We start from the raw sequence: 14,305 nt of genomic DNA on the forward strand, positions 1-14,305 counted from the left end.
GAATTTTATCCATATGCCTAAATTTATGATTTTGCAGGATTTAAATATCAATACTATTTGAAACACTGAGAGTTGTTAATAATAACACATGGACATTCTTAATTGGTGGGCCTTTTTGCAAGTAATCCAATTCAAGTAATTACGAACGGGTTGAAAAACTGACGTGCACTCTTGGTATCTAAATAATTGATGTCAGTTACTTGTATGTGTTTAAGCGCCATGTCATGTGGCAACCACTAGAGGGAGACTATGTTCCAAAATATGCAGGTACAGCAAACGGAATTAATTTAAATTAAACCAAGCAATACTACATAATGTTTGAAACTGTAAATAAGTCTATATCTCTCTCTCTCTCTCTTTGTACACCTACCCCCAAAGCGTGTTAGGGTTAGACTGGATGTCAACCCAGCGTGTCATGCTCACATCTGCACAATATTATTTGAATGTGTTAGCGCTTCCTGCAGAGAATTGTTTGATCAGGCCTCTGAAAGAGTGAGTGTAGAATATCATGTAAAAGGAAGTGGTGGCTGTATTCCTATAGATTCCAAGCTTAGAATTTAAGAGAGAGATAACATTTTTATAATGCTACCCATAATGTTCCCCTACTGTTTGAGTATCCAGTTTTCCCTTATGGGAACATTCTTTCTATGTTAACAAAAACCTTCCGAGGAACGTTTTTGCATTAGAGTTAGGAGAACATTCCCTTAATGTCAAACAGAACATACACAGAATGTGGATACCATGTTCTCAGAATATACAATATTAATGATCTGCTACACTTGTGCTATCTAGAACTTAAAAGGGTTCTTTGGCTGTCACCATAATTCTAAGAGAACCCTTTGCAGAACCGTCTTTGGTTTCAGGTAGAACCCTTTCAGTGCCCCTAACCCTGCCTTTCCACAGAGGGTTCTACATGGAACCCAAAAGGGTTCTACCTGGAACCAAAAAGGGTTCTACCTGGAACCAAAAGGCTATCCTATGAGAACAGGCGAAGAACCCATTTGGACCCTTTTTTTCTAAGCGTGTAGACACGTTACATGGGACGTTGCAAGGTCATTAAAGTATCCAGTTTTCTGTGGGTTAGGAGAATATTCCATCAACATCCCACCAAACATACACAGAACATGGTTCCCCTGTTCTCAGAACATAAGATATTAATGTTCTATAGACGTTTCATGGGAACACTGAAAGAACATTTCTGTGTATCGGTTGTTAGGACATCGCCTGATGGAACCCAAAAAAGAGTTTCATTACAAATCACATCTTGTTACTGTTGCTAAGCCAGTCATGACCCTGATTGGCAAATCACTGATCTATTCATAGCTCTTTGTCTGTTGGCAAGGTTAGGGATACTCACACATTGCATTAAACATACATATTTTGAGATGTTTATTTATACAGTAATTATAATTCAACAATCCTCACCTTGGAAGTAAACTCACAATCTCTTGGGTCATAGTACACCAATCTTTCTGCTACACCACCATGTTCGTGTCATGTAGAGGTTAATCTGACTATTTATCAGAATAAGGTAAGTCCCAGCTGCAGACTGTGTCGAAGTAACAATGTTTATTACAGCAACAGAGGCAAATGTGCAGGACGGCAGGCAGGCTCAGGGTCTGGTCAGGCAGAGGATGGAAATCCAGATAGGGGCAAAGGTACAGGACGGCAGACATGGTCAGGGTCAGGGGCAGGCAGAGTGGTCAGGCGCAGGCAGAGTGGTCAGGGCGGGTTCAGGGTCAGGACAGGCAAGGGTCAAACATCAGGAGGGCGAGAAAAAGAGAGGCTGGGAAAAGACAGGCGCTGACAGGACAAACACTAGTAAGCTTGACAAACAAGACGAACTGGCAACAGACAAACAGAGAACACAGGTATAAATACCCAGGGGATAATGGGGAAGATGGGCAACACCTGGAGGAGGGTGGAGACAATCACAAAGACAGGTGAAACAGATCAGGGCCTGACACTATTCTCATCATTGATTTGATTTACTTATTTCAGCAATTTAAGGGCTTTCAGTGTAGTTGTCTAGTGTTGGTGGGGCATGTTAGTTTTTCGTGAGTTGAGATTAACTTCAAAGTGACTTCATCCTATTGTTTACATCCTTACACCAATCAATTTGTTTCAGATCTACACAAGTGTCTAAGGATAAGGGAGTAGGGTTTCTTCTGGACAGGACAGGGCCTAACTATACTGACGCAATAAGCACATGTCTTAGAGGCAATCCTTATTGGGACAGCAGTTGGAGCCCAAAAAGGTCACATTACTTGCTTCAGAAAGTATTCATACCCCTTGACTTATTCCACATTTTGTTGTGTTACAGTCTGAATTCAAAATTGATTGCATTTTTTTTCTCACCCATCTACAAACAATACCCCATAATGACAAAGTGAAAACATGTTTTTAGAAAAATTTGCAAATGTAATGTGAATGAAATACAGAAATACCTCATTTACATAAGTGTTCAAACTCCTGAGTCAATACTTATCACTGCCAATGCAACTTTGGCAGTGATAACAGCTGAGTCTCTCTGGGTAAGTCTTTAAGAGCTTTCCACACCTGGATTGTGCAACATTTGCACAATATTATTTTCAAAATTCTTCAAGCTCCATCTTATTGATTGTTGATTATTTCTAGGCAACCATTTTCTGACTGAACCAGGTTTTCCTCTAGGATTTTTCCTGTGCTTAACTCCATTCCATTTCTTTTTAATCCTGAAAAACTCCCCTGTCCTTAACAATTACAAGCCTACCATAATATGGCGCAGCAACACCTCATGACACAACAACTCTTCCCCCATGTGACCGACTTGATGTGTGTACAGTACAGGTCAAAAGTTTGGACACATCTACTCATTTTTACTATTTTCTACATTGTAGAATACTAGTGAAGACATCAAAACTATGAAATAACACATATGGAATCATGTCTAACCAAAAAAGTGTTAAACAAATAAAATGTATTCTAGATTCTTCAAAGTAGCCACCCTTTGCCTTGATGACAGCTTTGCACACTCTTGGCATTCTCTCAACCAGATTCAGCTGGAATGCTTTTCCAACTGTCTTGAAGGAGTTCCCACATATGCTTAGCACTTGTTGGCTGATTGTCCTTCACCCTGCAGTCCAACTCATCCCAAACCATCTCAATTGGGTTGAGGTCAGGTGATTATGGAGGCCAGGTCATCTGATGCAGCACTCCATCACTCTCCTTCTTGGTCAAATAGCTCTTACATAGCCTGGAGGTGTGTTGGGTCATTGTCCTGTTGAAAAACAAATGATAGTCCCACTAAGCGCAAGCCAGATGGGATGGAGTATTGCTGAAAAATGCTGTGGTAGCCATGCTGGTTAAGTGTGCCTTGAATTCTAACTAAATTACCTACAGAGTCACCAGAATTGGACATACTTTCAAAATCTTAGCTAACAAGCTAGCAGTCATAATCATGAATCAAGTCGACAATCTACTGGCAAATCCTTTTTAATCCTTGTCATATGAAGATAATTAATTAAGAGAAATTATAGATAAAATGTATAGGTGCTCATCAGCTATTTAGAAGAAAAAGAAATGCACACCTATTTAGGCGACTATGGTGAAGTGGGGGCCACGTCCAGCACCAGAGCCGCCACCGCGGACAGATGCCCACCCAGACCCTCCCCAATAGGTTCAGGTCCGCACCTTGGGGGGGGGGGGGGGGGGGGGGGTTGTACTGTCACACCCTGACCATAGTTTGCTTTGTATGTTTCTATGTTTTGTTTGGTCAGGGTGTGATCTGAGTGGGCATTCTATGTTGTGTGTCTAGTTTGTCTGTTTCTGTGTTTGGCCTGATATGGTTCTCAATCAGAGGCAAGTGTTAGTCATTGTCTCTGATTGGGAACCATATTTAGGTAGCCTGTTTGGTGTTGGGGTTTGTGGGTGATTGTTCCTGTCTCTGTGTTTGCACCAGATAATGCTGTTTTGGTTTTTCACATTTCTTGTTTTGTTAGTCTATTCATGTATAGTTCCTTTATTAAAGAACCATGAATAATCACCACGCTGCGTTTTGGTCCGCCTCTCCTTCGACACAAGAAAACCGTTACACATATTCTAAAATTGATTAAATTAATGACAAAGCTAAAACAGGTTTTTAGACATTTTTGCAAATGTATTAAAAATATAAAACAGAAATACCTCCTTTACGTAAGTATTCAGACCCTTTGCTATGAGATTCGAAATTGAGCTCAGGTTCATCCTGTTTCTATTGATTCCTTGAGATGTTTCTACAACTTGATTGTAATCGACCTGTGGTAAATTCAACTGATTGGGCATGATTTGGAAAGGTACACACCTGTCTAAATAAGTTCCCACAGCTGACACTGCATGTCAGAGCAAAAACCAAACCATGTGGTTGAAGGAATTTCCGGTAGAGCTCAGAGACAGGATTTTGTCAAGGCACAGATCTGGGAAAGGGTACCAAAAAATGTCTACAATATTGAAGTTTTTCAAGAACACAGTGGCCTCCATCATTCTTAAATGGAAGAGGTTTTGAACCACCAAGACTCTTCCTAGAGCTGGCAGCCCGGCCAAACTGAGCAATCGGGGGAGAAGGTCCTTGGTCAGGGAGGTGACCAAGAACCCGATGGTCACTCTGACAGAGCTCCAGAGTTCCTCTGTGGAGATGGGAGAACCTTCCAGAAGCACAACCATCTCTGCAGCACTCCACCAATCAGGCCTTTATATTAGAGGTGACAGGCAGAGGAAGTCCCTCTGTAAAAGTCACATGACAGCCTGCTTGGAGTTTGCTAAAAGAAAAAATGAGAAACAAGATTCTCTGGTCTGATGAAACAAACATTTAATTGTTTGGCCTGAATGCCAAATACTTGAACCTGATCGAAAAAAGCTGTGCAGCAACAATCCAGATCCAACCTCACAGAGCTTGAGAGGGTCTGCAGAGAAGATTGGGAGAAACTCCTCAAATACCAGTGTGCCAAGATTGTAGCGTCATACCCAAGAAGACTTGAGGCTGTAATCACTGCCAAAGGTGCTTCAACAAAGTACTGAGTAAAGGGTCTGAATAGTTATGTAAATATGATATTTCAGTTTCTATTTTTAATACATTTGCAAAAATGTCTAAAAATCTGCTTTTGTTTTGTCATTATGGGGTATTGTGTGTAGATTGATGAGGGGGAAACGTAACAATATTTGAATAAGTCAAGGGGTCTGAATACTTTCCGAATGCACTGTACATTGTCAAGAATGTGAGAGTAGGATGACTCCCTTTGTGTCTCAAACCCAGGCCACCTATAAGGGGATCCAATCCGGCCCCTCGGGTGGTATGATTTTCTTCATATAAATATGATTATTGATTTGTTTTTAGGTGGGGGGTTGACTCAATACACAGTTGAAGTCGGAAGTTTAAATACACTTAGATTGGAGTCATTAAAACTCGTTTGTCAACCACTCCACAAATTTCTTGTTAACAAACTATAGTTTTGGCAAGTCGGTTAGGACATCTACTTTGTGAATGACACAAGCAATTTTTCCAACAATTGTTAACAGACAGATTATTTCACTTATAATTCACTGTATCACAATTCCAGTGGTTCGTAAGTTTACATACACTAAGTTGACTGTGCCTTTAAACAGCTTGGAAAATAACAGAAAGTTATGTCATGGCTTTAGAAGCTTCTGATAGGCTAATTGACATAATTTGAGTACCTGTGGATGTATTTCAAGGCCTACCTTCAAACTCAGTGCCTCTTTGCTTGACATCATTGGAAAATCAAAAGAAATCAGCCAAGACCTCAGAAAAAAATTGTAGACCTCGACAAGTCTGGTTCATCCTTGGGAGCAATTTCCAAACGCCTGAAGTCACCACGTTCATCTGTACAAACAATAGTACTCAAGTATAAACACTATGGGACCACGCAGCCGTCACACCGCTCAGGAAGCAGACGCGTTCTGTCTCCTAGAGATGAACGTACTTTGGTGCGAAAAGAGCAAATCAATCCCAGAACAACAGCAAAGGACCTTGTGAAGATGCTGGAAGAAACAGGTACAAAAGTATCTTTATCCACAGTAAAACAAGTACTATATCGACGTAACCTGAATGGCCGTTCAACAAGGAAGAAGCTACTGCTCCAAAACCGCCATAAAAAAGCCAGACTACGGTTTGCAACTGCACATGAGAACAAAGATAATACTTTTTGGAGAAATGTCCTCTGGTCTGATGAAACGAAAATAGAACTGTTTGGCCATAATGACCATCGTTAGGTTTGGAGGAAAAAGGGGGATGCTTGCAAGCCGAAGAACATCATGCCAACCGCGAAGCACGGGGGTGGCAGCATCATTTGCTGCAGGAGGGGCTGGTGCACTTCACAAAATAGATGGCATCATGAGGTAGGAATATTATGTGGATATATTGAAGCAACACCTCAAGATATCAGTCAGGAAGTTAAAGCTTGGTCGCAAATGGGTCTTCCAAATGGACAATGACCCCAAGCATACTTCCAAAGTCGTGGCAAAATGGCTTAAGGACAACAAAGTCAAGGTATTGGAGTGGTCATCACAAAGCCCTGACCTCAATCCTATAGAAAATTTGTGTGCAGAATTGAAGTAGCTTGCGAGCAAGGAGGCCTACAAACCTGACTCAGCTCTGTCAGGAGGAATGGGCCAACATTCTCTAATAATCACCAAAATTATAGCTAGACAATCAGGAAGCATCAAAAATAAAAAATAAACAATGGATAGAGGACTATTTTCTTCTCACATTTTCATGGCGTGGAAACAACCAGTCTTCAATGTGGCCCTCCGTACCTTATTGAAGACCGAATGCGGCCCCCGGGGCAAAATGAGTTTGACACCCCTGCTCTAGGGCATGTGCTTATTGGGCCAGTATAGTTAGACACTGTCCAGAAGAAACCCTAACCCCTCCTCCCAAGGCACTTACTGTATGTAGATAAAAAAACTTGATAGGTGTAAGCAATAGGGAGAATGCAATTTGAAGTAAATATCAGCTCTGTTAAAAGTACACTCAACAAAAACTATTTTATTGATCATAGTGTTTAAGGAGTATCATTAAAACAGGTTAACATGCCCCACCAACATTAGACAACTATACAGAAAGCCCTTAAATTGTTGATATAAGTAAATCAAATAAATGATGAGAATAGTCTGATTAACCGATACCCGACACACATGGTGGGATAGCAGGAAAATCGGAGTACCGTGAACCAAGAGGTCATGATTTCAAAGAACACGTGAGAACATTTTGAATAAGAATTTGATGGTGATGGAATATTCTCCTAACCCACAGAAAACTGGACACATGAACGTTCTTGCAACGTTCCCATGAAACATGTCTAGAACGTTAATGTGTCTGTTCTGAGAACATGGAAACCATGTTCTGTGTATGTTTGGTGGGACATTGATGGAATATTGTCCTAACCTTCAAAAAACTGGACACATGAATGTTCTTGCAATGTTCCCATGAAACGTGTCTAGAACGTTCATATCTTAAATTCAGAGAACAAATAAACACGTTCTGGTTATTTACATTTGACGTTAAGGGAATGGTCCCTTGGAAACAATCCTTGCACATCACAGGAACATTCCTACGAAAACGTGAGTTATTGACCTAATGAGACTTAAGGGAACATTTGTTGTTAGTTGGGTAGATCCCTGGACTGCAGAAACCTTTTACTGTACATCTGTGCTACACACTTCTTACTTTCACAGTACAGTTTGATGTGGCCTACTAAATACAATATGATACCTGTTATTAACAGTTAGTGTTGGTATATGAATTATAATAAACAACAAGTTATACAAAAAGTTTTGCCAGTGAATTAACTACTGTATATATATATGTTTTTGTTTGCTATACTGTGTTCTGTTAATACATGTGGCTTGAGACCTCAAAAGATAGACAGTGGAGTTGAAAGACTCACTGAAAGAGAGGATGTAAGTGCTCTGAGAAACAAAGATGGAAGATGGAAGGAACAGCCAAGAGTGTGGAGAGAGCAGGTGCCCCGAAAATCTACCCCCACGTCATTGGAACAAGAGTTGGAAGCCACATGACATATTTAGCATGGGGGCCAATGGGGGGCCGAGCAGGGGCCCTCCATCTGGACTTGTTAAACGGTGTTAAATCACTGGGTTCTGCCGTTACACCCTTTCACCATATATCATCACCAATGGGCTCCAGGAATGTAAGTGATGTAGAACCACTATGTAGAACACACACACACTGTGTGTATGTGTGTATGTGTGTGTGTGTGTGTGTCTGTCACAAACTCGTTCTCCATACTACATGCAATCTGCTCTCCTATTGCATTACCTCAATGATTTACCATTGAGTATGTTGGTCCCCATCAAACATTCCACAGTGAATGGTTCTCTTCAAGATGTCATACTAAGATCATTAGAGTAAAAGTACATCTGGGTATCTGTAAAAGACAGACAGAGCGCCCTGGCTCTCATATAATCAATGTATGAAAAGGAAAAGGTTAGAGGTTTTGTCGGAGGACTTTTCAATCCTTTCCACTGGTTGGACTTTGGTTCCTAATGGAACCACTGTGACACCTCTGTAACCTTAATGACCAGGGCCTGAATCTGCAGGCTACAATGTTCAGTTTTTTGTTTTTTTTAATCCGTTTTGGAAGACTAACTGTCCAAACAGCAAGTTACAAGTGACCAAATTGGATTTGTATGTGTTCAGACAGTTGCCATTGCAGATATGGCTACACTAGTTGTCATTGCTGATTGATGTTGGTGTTCCTGCTTCCTCTCAGAAGTTGTTATGTAGCAAGCTAAGGTGACAACAATGCCTTCCATGGAAGTTTCCCAGTTGCTTTGAATGTTCTAAATCATAATGTAAGTACACTTTTAATGCCTTAAAGGATAAGGTGAATCAAACTTTCAAAACAAGGGCTTTTTTCGCTAGCCACAATGGTCAACAAGCTAGGTAGCTGTTTAGCTTGCTAGCACACTAACTAATTTGTTTGTAAACAAATAAAAAGGTAGTTAACCATGTTCTTGTCAAATTGTAAACAGAGTAGCTAGCAAGCAACAAGAATGCCAAGTAGTGCACCACAGTATTTCCCATAAAACCTAGCGGTAAAACACATAAATGGTTTCAATATTTTTCATATCTCATTTTCATATCTCTCTCGTACAAGGTGACATTTATCAATATATTTGGCTCTATTTACTCTTAGATTGGAAAATGCTAATTAGCATCCAATAGACCTCATGCAAGACTACAAATCCCTGCAAGTTCCTGCACGTCATAATCTCTGACACCTTTGCTGTTAGCTAGCTACTAGCAACCTTGATCCAAAACTAAAGATATATTGAACATTTTAATTTACTGTTCAATATTTTATTTAACAAATAATTGTTGGCATATTTATGCATTTGGTATTGTGTCTTGTACAGAATACTATCCTAGTAGCAGTCAAATATTTACAATGTGCCATGAATACTAGGCTCATTTTTTGCAAAGAAGCTAGCTAGCTACCTACCTAGATGATATTAGCAACATGCCCTTATTTTATCAGATCCTCTTCTCCTTCAGATGGTGGGAGGTCCATATTTAATCCCTTGTAATTTATGACAACTATATCAACAAGGTGAAATATATTTCAATTCATGGTGTCAGAATGCACTACTGTATTAAAGCAATTCAGAACTAACTTGTTGACATATTATGTTGCAGATTCAAAGCATGAATTAATAAGCATATTATTTGACAAGAAAGCCCCTAGTCACCCATCAATCACATCAAACATTCGAATGCAAGAAATCAAAATAGTGGAAAAGGAATACATATGCTTTTCATACTTAATAACATATTAACATCTGATGAAGCAAAGATTAAATGATTTATTGATCAACGGCACAGACCTGGGACACTCAAGAGCACCATATTAACTATTACTACTATCCTAGAGCGAACAGATTCTTCTGCGTTTCCATTTTAGGAATTAGACCAGCACGAATAACACAATATGTAAAACAACGTATTTTGCAAATTGAGAAAGTTACAAATTGAGAAACAACTTAATGTGTAAGGCGGGTTTAATATACAATACCAAGTCAACTCTAGCAGAATTATAAACATACTGAAAATAAGGAAGCCATGCTAAATGCAGCTACAGTTGAAGTCAGAGGTTTACATACAATTAGGTTGGCGTCATTAAAACTCATTTCTCAACCACTCCACAAATTTCTTGTTAATAAACTATAGTTTTGGCAAGTCGGTTAGGACATCTACTTTGTGCATGACACAAGTAATTTTTCCAACAATTGTTAACAGACAGAAGTTTCACTCATAATTCACTGTATCACAATTCTAGTGGGTCATAAGTTTACATAAACTAAGTTGGCTGTGCATTTAAACAGCTTGGAAAATACCAGAAAATGATGTCATGGCTTTAGAAGCTTCTGATAGGCTAATGAACATAATTTGAGTACCTGTGGATGTATTTCAAGGCCTACCTTCAAACTCAGTGCCGCTTTGCTTGACATCATTGGAAAATCAAAAGAAATTAGCCAAGACCTCAGAAACATTTTGAAGACCTCCACAAGTCTAGTTCATCCTGAAGGTACCACTTTCATCTGTACAAACAATAGTACTCAAGTATAAACACTATGGGACCACGCATAAGTCATACTGCTCAGGAAGCAGTCTGTCTCCTAGAGATGAACGTACTTTGGTGCGAAAAGTGCAAATCAATCCCAGAACAATAGCAAAGGATCTTGTGAAAATGCTGGAGGAAACAGGTACAAAAGTATCTTTATCCACAGTAAAACGAGTTCTATATCGACATAACCTGAAAGGCTGCTCAACAAGGAAGAAGCCACTGCTCTATAACTGCCATAAAAAAAGCCAGACTATGGTTTGCAACTGCACATAGGGACACATATTTTTTTATTTTTTTTATTTCACCTTTATTTAACCAGGTAGGCTAGTTGAGAACAAGTTCTCATTTGCAACTGCGACCTGGCCAAGATAAAGCATAGCAGTGTGAACAGACAACAACACAGAGTTACACATGGAGTAAACAATAAACAAGTCAATAACAGTAGAAAAAGAGACATGTAGGGACAAATATTGTACCTTTTGGAGAAATGTTCTCTGGTCTGATGAAACAAAAATTGAACTGTTTGGCCATAATGACCATCGTTACGATTGGAGGAAAAAGGGGGATGCTTGCAAGCCGAAGAACACCATCCCAATCGTGAAGCATGGGGGTGGCAGCATCATGTTGTGGGGGTGCTTTGCTGCAGGAGGGACTGGTGCACTTCACAAAATAGATGGCATCATGAGGTAGGAATATTATGTGGATATATTGAAGCAACATCTCAAGACATCAGTCAGGAAGTTAAAGCTTGCTTGCAAATGGATCTTCCAAATGGACAATGACCCCAAGCATACTTCCAATGTGTGTCAAAATGGCTTAAGGACAACAAAGTCAAGGTATTGGAGTGGCCATCACAAAGCCCTGACCTCAATCCTATAGAACATTTGTGGGCAGAACTGAAAAAGCATGTGCGAGCAAGGAGGCCTACAAACCTGACTCAGTTACACCAGCTCTGTCAGGAGGAATGGGCCAAAATTCCCACATATTTTTTGTGGAAAGCTTGTGGAAGGCTCCCCGAAATGTTTGACCCAAGTTAAACAATTTAAAGGCAATGCTACCAAATACTAATTGAGTGTATGTAAACCTCTGACCCACTGGGAATGTGACGAAAGAAATAACAGCTGAAATGAATCATTCTCTCTACTATTATTCTGACATTTCACATTCTTAAAATAAAGTGGTGATCCTAATTGACCTAAAACAGGGAATCTTTACCTGGATTAAATGTCAGGAATTATGAAAAACTGAGTTTAAATGTATTTGTCCAAGGTGTATGTGAACTTCCGACTTCAACTGTAGGAATTATGACTGATAGTGTAGTACTCTATAAAAAAAATTAAATTAACTTCAGGGCAACAACAATCTAATTTGACCTTTTAGGCACAAGTTGCATGGTCAGTGCTGTTCACGATCCTTGGGACATCCCTACCCTAAACCCTAACCTTAACCATAACCATAACCCTCACTTAACCTTAACCATAACCATAACCCTCACTTAACCTTAACCCTTACCTTACCCATTTTAAATGTCAACTTCAATACGGTAGGATTCAGAATTGTATCTGACTTCAAAACCCCTTATGTATGTGGTTTTAATCTGCTTTGAAAATGTGTAATTCCATGTGTTTTTTGGCTGATCAGACTGCAGGAAAAATATCAGATTCAAATCTGATATGCAATTTTTTTAAAGGATTCTAGTCACCTCAATCTGCCAGTGTGAACAAGCCTAAAGAGTCACAGAGCCAGGATCAGTTTTGCCTTTTAGATCATGATTAATAGGCGTATATGGACAGGGACAACGACTCCTACATATGGACGGGGACGGGGTGAGATGGGGGGGTTGAGACGACTCCTGCTCTGTGATGCTTTCTGAATACAGGCCCTGGTCATGTGAATGACTTTAAAAACTGTAACTCGGCCACTCTGGAACATTCACTATCTTCTTGGAAGCAACTCCAGTGTAGATTTGGCCATGTGTTTTAGGTTATTGTCCTGCTGAAATGTGAATTCATCTTTCAGCGTCTGGTGGGAAGCAGGTTTTCCTCTTGGATCTTAACAGTGCTTAGCTCCATTACATTTATTTTTTATCCTGAAAAACTCCCCAGTCCTTAACTATTGCAAGCATACCCATAACATGATGCAGCCACCACTATGCTTGAAAATATGTAGTGGCACTCAGTTATGTGTTGTATTGGAATGTCAGGCCCTGACCTTAGAGAGCCTGTTTATTTCTCTATTTGGTTAGGTCAGGGTGTGATTTGGGTTGGCATTCTAGTTTTCTATTTCTTTGTTGGCCATGTAGGCTTCCCAATCAGAGGCAGCTATCTATCATTGTCTGTGATTGGGAATCATACTTAGGCAGCCTGTTTTCCACCTGAGTTTGTGGGATCTTGTTTTTTGCACTGTAGCTGTCTAGCCCTGCAGTACTCTAGGTTCGTTTATATTTTGTTGTTTTGTTGGTGTTTCATTATTAAATTATCATGAACACTTTCCACACTGCGCTTTGGTCTCACTCATTCAACGAGGGACGTAACATGGATTTGCCCCAAGCATAACACTTTTTTAAAAGTATTACTTTAGTGCCTTATTGTAAACAGGATACATTTTTTGGGAGTATTTGTATTCTGTACAGGCTTCCTTCTTTTTACTCTGTCAATTAGGTTAGTATTGTGGAATAACTACAATGTTGTTGATCCATCCTCAGTTTTCTCCTATTACAGCCATTAAACTCTGTAACTGTTTTAAAGTCACCATTGGCCTCATGGTGAAATCCCTGAGCGGTTTCTTTCCTCTCCAGCAACTGAGTTCAGAAGGACACCTGTATCTTTGTAGTGACTGGGTGAATTAATACACCATCCAAATTGTAATTAATAACTTCTCCATGCTCAAAGGAATATTCAATGTCTGCTTTTTTAAAGGTTTTCCAATATACCAATAGGAGCCCTTCTTTGTGAGGCATTGGGAAAACATCTCTTGGCTTTGTGGTTGAATCTGTTTTTGAAATTCACTGCTCGGCTGAGGGACCTTACAGATAATTGTATGTGTGGGGTATAGAAATGAAGTAGTCATTCAAAAATCATGTTAAACACTATTATTGCACACAGAGTGATTAAGCACATTTTCACTCCTGAACTTATTTAGGCTTGCCATAACAAAGGGGTTGAATACTTTTTGACTCAAGACATTTCAGCTTTTCATTTTCTATTCATTTGTAAAAATGTCTAAAAACATGATTCCACTTTAACATTTTGGGGTGTTGTGTCTAAATGTAATCTATTTTAAATGCAGGCTGTAACACAGCAAAATGTGTAAAAAGTAAAGGGGTGTGAATACATTCTGAAGGGGGTTATATATTTTTGTTCAGTGTATATATGGTGAGGAGGACAAGCAAATGTTACATGTCTGATTATGATTAGCATTACTGAATATCTGAATTTGCATGAGTACTCATGTCACTCAAATTAGGAACCCCAATTCAGAAAGAACATTTATCTATGTACTGGGATTTTAATGGGCATCTCTGTGGGGCCAACACCTATTTCATGTAATCTATTGAACTACACTCTTAATAAGACACAGCACACTCATGCATATCATAATTAATTATGAATAAAAATATTTTATTTATGGAGCGCTCTCAAAAGTGTCAACTCTAAATGCAGGTGCAGTGACGAACACAGATATTT

Source organism: Oncorhynchus mykiss, chromosome 9, assembly GCF_057628025.1.
Source record: "Oncorhynchus mykiss isolate SJ-2025 chromosome 9, ASM5762802v1, whole genome shotgun sequence".
In the NCBI taxonomy this organism is placed as follows: domain Eukaryota; kingdom Metazoa; phylum Chordata; class Actinopteri; order Salmoniformes; family Salmonidae; genus Oncorhynchus; species Oncorhynchus mykiss.